This window comes from Simochromis diagramma, unplaced genomic scaffold (assembly GCF_900408965.1).
Source record: "Simochromis diagramma unplaced genomic scaffold, fSimDia1.1 OVJJ01000692.1, whole genome shotgun sequence".
NCBI classification, from domain to species: Eukaryota; Metazoa; Chordata; class Actinopteri; order Cichliformes; family Cichlidae; genus Simochromis; species Simochromis diagramma.
The window spans coordinates 338,292-344,636 of NW_024387485.1; positions in this window are offsets into that span (position 1 = coordinate 338,292).

Genomic DNA, 6,345 nt, shown 5'->3' on the forward strand with positions numbered 1-6,345 from the left:
TATACAGGTCAGGGGTAGCCTGCCCAGCAGCTAACGCAGTCTCTTTAAAAACTCTTACAGAAGCACGAGACTTAAATCGGCAATTCTGTACTTCGGTCATATGGACTGGATCATTTCACTGGATGAATTTGCGGCATATATGTTTTCCGAAACAAGCTTGAATTTTCCAATTTTTAGGAAACAGATCTGATCAATCAGATTAGACAAGTGCGCTCGTGACCCATATCACGAACCAGTGCTGAACACTATTACTAATACTATTTTCCCTCAGACAGTCAGGTAGATGCTGCTCTGGATTGATCGGTTATCTGAAATGATTTCTTTACCTCAGATATGCTTCCAAGCCTCAACAGCTTCAACTCCTCGATTAAACCATGAAATTCTTCCTGCTGCGGCTGTTTTCTCATGAGAAGAACCCAGAATCTCAGTTTCACAGGACCGAGCTTCATCAGGACCAGCTCATCATCCTTGATGTAAACTTCTTTTTTTCCTGAACTTGATTACTGAGCCAATTAAATATGAATGGGGCAGGTGTCTTTGTCCCATTAACAGTGCCTGGAGCTTATCAAGTTGAGAGGCCAGCAGTTTTTTCTGGTTGTTTGTGACCATCCATAGTGGATAAAAAGTCTCTGACTGGAGAGTGATATTTCACTGCTTTGAGATCAGTTACCATCTGTTATTTCTATGGACACAGAGCTAGCATCGGCAAGTAAACACTCTGATTTATCACTGTAACAGATGACTTTTATGTTGCTAAACCATTAATAACATGTCTAGTGGTTAGAAATGAAAGCTTTGACAATGGAAAGGGAAACTTCTGCCCTGCCCAGTTTAATAAAACAAGCTGAAGAGGTGATGGTTCCACCAATGCTTTCAAATTGGGATCTATACGAAATACCTTTGTTGACCAAATGTATTAAGTTTAACCAGATGTTTGCTTATTCACCATTTTCACTTTTTATTATTTTTTCCCACTGTTGACGTTTACATCACATGACTTAGTGCTCAAGCCTTTTCATTCAGTGGTGATTTCTTTTAAATATCAATATACTTAAAATCAAGTTGTAGGCTTTTGTTTCTGAACTGATTAAAAGTTGTTTTTAAAAGAGAAAAGCTTGCACTTCTTCACATTTCCTGCAGGACTCTAAAAGCAGGAGACCAGTTAGAGTCTATGTGCTTCTGATTGTGAAGTGATGAGGGAGGCGTTGGATCACTATCTTTGGTTTCCCTTCATTTATCTACATACATATGCCCTAAAATAACTACATACCCCCACATACATCAGAAAAAATAAAGTATAATTTTGCTAAATCAGTGTTATTCTTGAAATGTAGGAACATGGTGTTGTACTAAACAACATACACAATGTGAGGCACGAAACACAGCACCATTGTGATTAAAACAGCATCAGACTGATAAAACTGTATCACTGATCTTGTAGTAATTTACTGTTAAACGACTGGTTCCATCTGCAGATATGAGATGTGCTGACATGTGAATCATCAGATAACACTGTGATTTCCCGAGGACACCGTTTTATAAATATCAAAGGGGGCAGGTCCCCCTCTAATGACTATTCAGTGCAAAACAACTCTCCTAGCACAAACACATGTATGACTGTGATCTCAATTAGCAGCTGCACAGCATCTCCTCCAGTATCACCTCCATCTCTGACTGCTTGGCAACAACGGAGAAGCCCGAAGGAGGACTGATCAGATCTCTTTACAGTTCAGTACTGATTCTAGTTTCTAACTGATATTACCATTATCTTATCTGACCTTGTCTTGAATTTGTGGGATTTAATGCATTATAAATGACCTCTCCGGATAAGGATATACAGAATATTTTCATTGATTTGAACATTATGGCATAATGACAAAGCTGTGATCTCACAGGATGATGGTTTTGGACCTGCTTGCCAGTCTTTGGTTTGCATGCTGTCTCTGTGAGATCTCACCAGGAACTTCAGGTTCCTCTGAAAGATATTGATTGTATGTTAATTAGTGACTCTGAGTTGGTCATGGATGTGAATGTGTTAGGCCGTGTCCACAGTAATACGTTTTCGTTTGAAAATGCATCGTTTTCGCTCCATTTTGGCCTCCCGTCCACACTGAGACGGCGTTTTCTCTCATGGAAAACGCTCTCGAAAATGCATACGGAAACGGTCACGTCGGAGTGTGGACGGAGAAAACGGAGATTTTCTAAAACGATGACGCGTGTTAGTCATGTGATGCAGTCATGTGACCAATTAAACAAAGATAGTGGAGGGCATTATACAGCAGTTGTTTTGTTTGCCCTCAGTTTTGACAGCCCTATTAAAGATTAATATCAGTCTGTACATGCTGCAGAGAGCTTCTTTAATTCTCACTCCCTTTTGCAACTTTGTACTTTTGTGTTACTCACAGCAACAACTTCACCTCATTGCCCATTTAAAAGTCCATTTAAAAAACTTGGTGCTTTTCCTCGACATTTTGCCGCGACGTTTCAAAGAGCCGGAAAGTAAATAAGCGGCAGACAGAAATGAGGCAGGTCGAATTGTCTCACGTTTCACGCATGCACAGGACTGGAACGTAGCCGTTTCAATGTGGATGCGCAACTCTGTGAAAACAACTGAAAACGCTAGTGTGGACGTGGAGTGTTTTCAGACAAAAACACCGTTTTCAAATCCATCCGGGCCAGTGTGGACAGAGCCTGAGCCTGAGGCTATGTCCACACGTACACGGGTATTATTGAAAACGGAGATTTTCCGTTTTCATTTAAAAAAATAATCCCGTCCACACGTAAACGCAAAAATGAAGGAAAACGCCGCCAGGAACATGCCAAAGCAACAGGTGGCGATATATTCCTAACCGTGTAGAAATGTCAGCCAATCAGAAGTCTAGAAGCCTCGGTGGGAAATAGTAAACAAAGATGGGGCATAGAAGCAGAACCGAGTGGTATGTGTGGAGGGACAGTAACTGTGTGCGTATGTGTAAGCATTTAAACACTGCAGAGAGTAAAATTAACAGTATTGTAGAAATTCATTTCACCGAAACAATAACGTGGCGCACAGTGTGACGTCAAAAATGGCGCACACCTTTGACGCTGCGTTTTCTCCGTTTTCCTCGTCGACACGTAAACACAGTGACCAAAAACGCCGTTTACGTGTGGATGAAAGGTGCAAACGCATAGAAAAATCGGCGTTTTCAAAAATACCCGGGTACGTGTGGACGTAGCCTGAGACTGGCTGACACTTTGTGTTCCCCACGTAGTGTCACCTGTGATTGGCTCCTGCTCCTCTGCTAGCCTGCACTGGACAAATTCAGATGTGGCAAGATTACAGAGTAATAACAAGAGATTTGTTTTTACATTATTATATTCTGTTGCCTACGTTGTAGAGGGTGACTTTGCCTCCCTACCTAAACAGTGAAATAAACACAGTCGGGGTTACAGTGGGATTCAGCAGGTGAGAGAACACTAATATTGGTTGTAGTGGCTCAGCGAGGGGAAAAGAATCACAACTCAACCTTCATTTCTAATGTGAGCTTCAGTAGATTTTCTTAGTGTGCAAGATGTGATCAGCTGACCTGCTGCTCTTTACACAACTTAATTCAACGAGACGTCAGTAGATGTTTCACAGCTGTGTTGGCTAATGTCCATCCCCTACACAGTTTATACGGTCTTTATTTAGACCGTATACAGTTGGTATAAAGTTGCAATTCACTGAATGAGTCTGTGCATTATCAGCTTAAATGCAAATGAAACTCTGCTACACTTGTTGTAACCCAGAGCTTCCCAAAGTGTGGGGCCCGCCCCCTAGGGGAAGGCGCAGAGCCATTGCAGGGGGGGTGCCTAGAAAATATGGTGAAGCATATCTTGCCTTTGACAAGTGCCGAGGTAGGTCTCCCTGCAGAATTGGTTTTCCCTTCATGGGGAGCACGAGCTGGGCTCTTCAAATCACGGACCAACAGTATCCCACATTCTTGATTTTTAGTTCCCAAACACTTGTTGTAATGACTAACTACTCCTGACATTTTGGAGATGTTAGCTCTTTATACAGGGAGTGCAGAATTATTAGGCAAATGAGTATTTTGTCCACATCATCCTCTTCATGCATGTTGTCTTACTCCAAGCTGTATAGGCTCGAAAGCCTACTACCAATTAAGCATATTAGGTGATGTGCATCTCTGTAATGAGAAGGGGTGTGGTCTAATGACATCAACACCCTATATCAGGTGTGCATAATTATTAGGCAACGTCCTTTCCTTTGGCAAAATGGGTCAAAAGAAGGACTTGACAGGCTCAGAAAAGTCAAAAATAGTGAGATATCTTGCAGAGGGATGCAGCAGTCTCAAAATTGCAAAGCTTCTGAAGCGTGATCATCGAACAATCAAGCGTTTCATTCAAAATAGTCAACAGGGTCGCAAGAAGCGTGTGGAAAAACCAAGGCGCAAAATAACTGCCCATGAACTGAGAAAAGTCAAGCGTGCAGCTGCCAAGATGCCACTTGCCACCAGTTTGGCCATATTTCAGAGCTGCAACATCACTGGAGTGCCCAAAAGCACAAGGTGTGCAATACTCAGAGACATGGCCAAGGTAAGAAAGGCTGAAAGACGACCACCACTGAACAAGACACACAAGCTGAAATGTCAAGACTGGGCCAAGAAATATCTCAAGACTGATTTTTCTAAGGTTTTATGGACTGATGAAATGAGAGTGAGTCTTGATGGGCCAGATGGATGGGCCCGTGGCTGGATTGGTAAAGGGCAGAGAGCTCCAGTCCGACTCAGACGCCAGCAAGGTGGAGGTGGAGTACTGGTTTGGGCTGGTATCATCAAAGATGAGCTTGTGGGGCCTTTTCGGGTTGAGGATGGAGTCAAGCTCAACTCCCAGTCCTACTGCCAGTTTCTGGAAGACACCTTCTTCAAGCAGTGGTACAGGAAGAAGTCTGCATCCTTCAAGAAAAACATGATTTTCATGCAGGACAATGCTCCATCACACGCGTCCAAGTACTCCACAGCGTGGCTGGCAAGAAAGGGTATAAAAGAAGAAAAACTAATGACATGGCCTCCTTGTTCACCTGATCTGAACCCCATTGAGAACCTGTGGTCCATCATCAAATGTGAGATTTACAAGGAGGGAAAACAGTACACCTCTCTGAACAGTGTCTGGGAGGCTGTGGTTGCTGCTGCACGCAATGTTGATGGTGAACAGATCAAAACACTGACAGAATCCATGGATGGCAGGCTTTTGAGTGTCCTTGCAAAGAAAGGTGGCTATATTGGTCGCTGATTGGTTTTTGTTTTGTTTTTGAATGTCAGAAATGTATATTTGTGAATGTGGAGATGTTATATTGGTTTCACTGGTAAAAATAAATGATTGAAATGGGTATATGTTTGTTTTTTGTTAAGTTGCCTAATAATTATGCACAGTAATAGTCACCTGCACACACAGATATCCCCCTAAAATAGCTAAAACTAAAAACAAACTAAAAACTACTTCCAAAAACATTCAGCTTTGATATTAATGTGTTTTTTGGGTTCATTGAGAACATGGTTGTTGTTCAATAATAAAATTATTCCTCAAAAATCCAACTTGCCTAATAATTCTGCACTCCCTGTACAGTAAAGTTACAGCGGGATACAAATAACATAAGGCTGATCCTGCCAAGATTTGTTCCCTCGGTTCAAATCATGGACAAACAGTATCCCACAGTTGTTTATGTTTTTGAATCCATTTTGCACAGAGAGGCATTTTTTGAAAAAGGTATTGACAGCAATGTTGAATATTATTACACAGGAATAAAACAACTACACATAAAATAATTACACCGTGACGCCTCTGCCTTTCTAAATGGAGGGACTAACTGCGTGTTTGTATGCAAGCGTGTAATACCTGAAGATAGTCAGATTAACAGTATTTTGTCTCTATCTGCCATTCTGCAATTCATCTCATGTAAACAATAGTGTGGCGCACAGCGTGACGTGAAAAAAAGCACATACCTTTGACGTTGCGTGACAAACTCTGTATTCCTCGTCCACACGTCAACACAAAAAACGGTGTTTAGGTGGTGGGGGACGCGAACATTTTTCTTGTAAAACAAAGGGGGGCCTAGCAAAAACACTTTGGGAACCACTGTAACCTAACATGAGCATCACAGCCACAGCTTTACTGTGAATTCACCACAGTACTGCAGCTAACTGGTTTATCCTGCACAAGACTGCCCAGTGTTTTCATGCAACATTTCAATAACACAATAAAGTTAGTAATAGCTTAGATTATTCTGCAGAATGTTTCACAATGTGAACATTTATCAAAACATAATGTATACAAATCCAATCTGTGATTAAAATGATGAGATTTCAT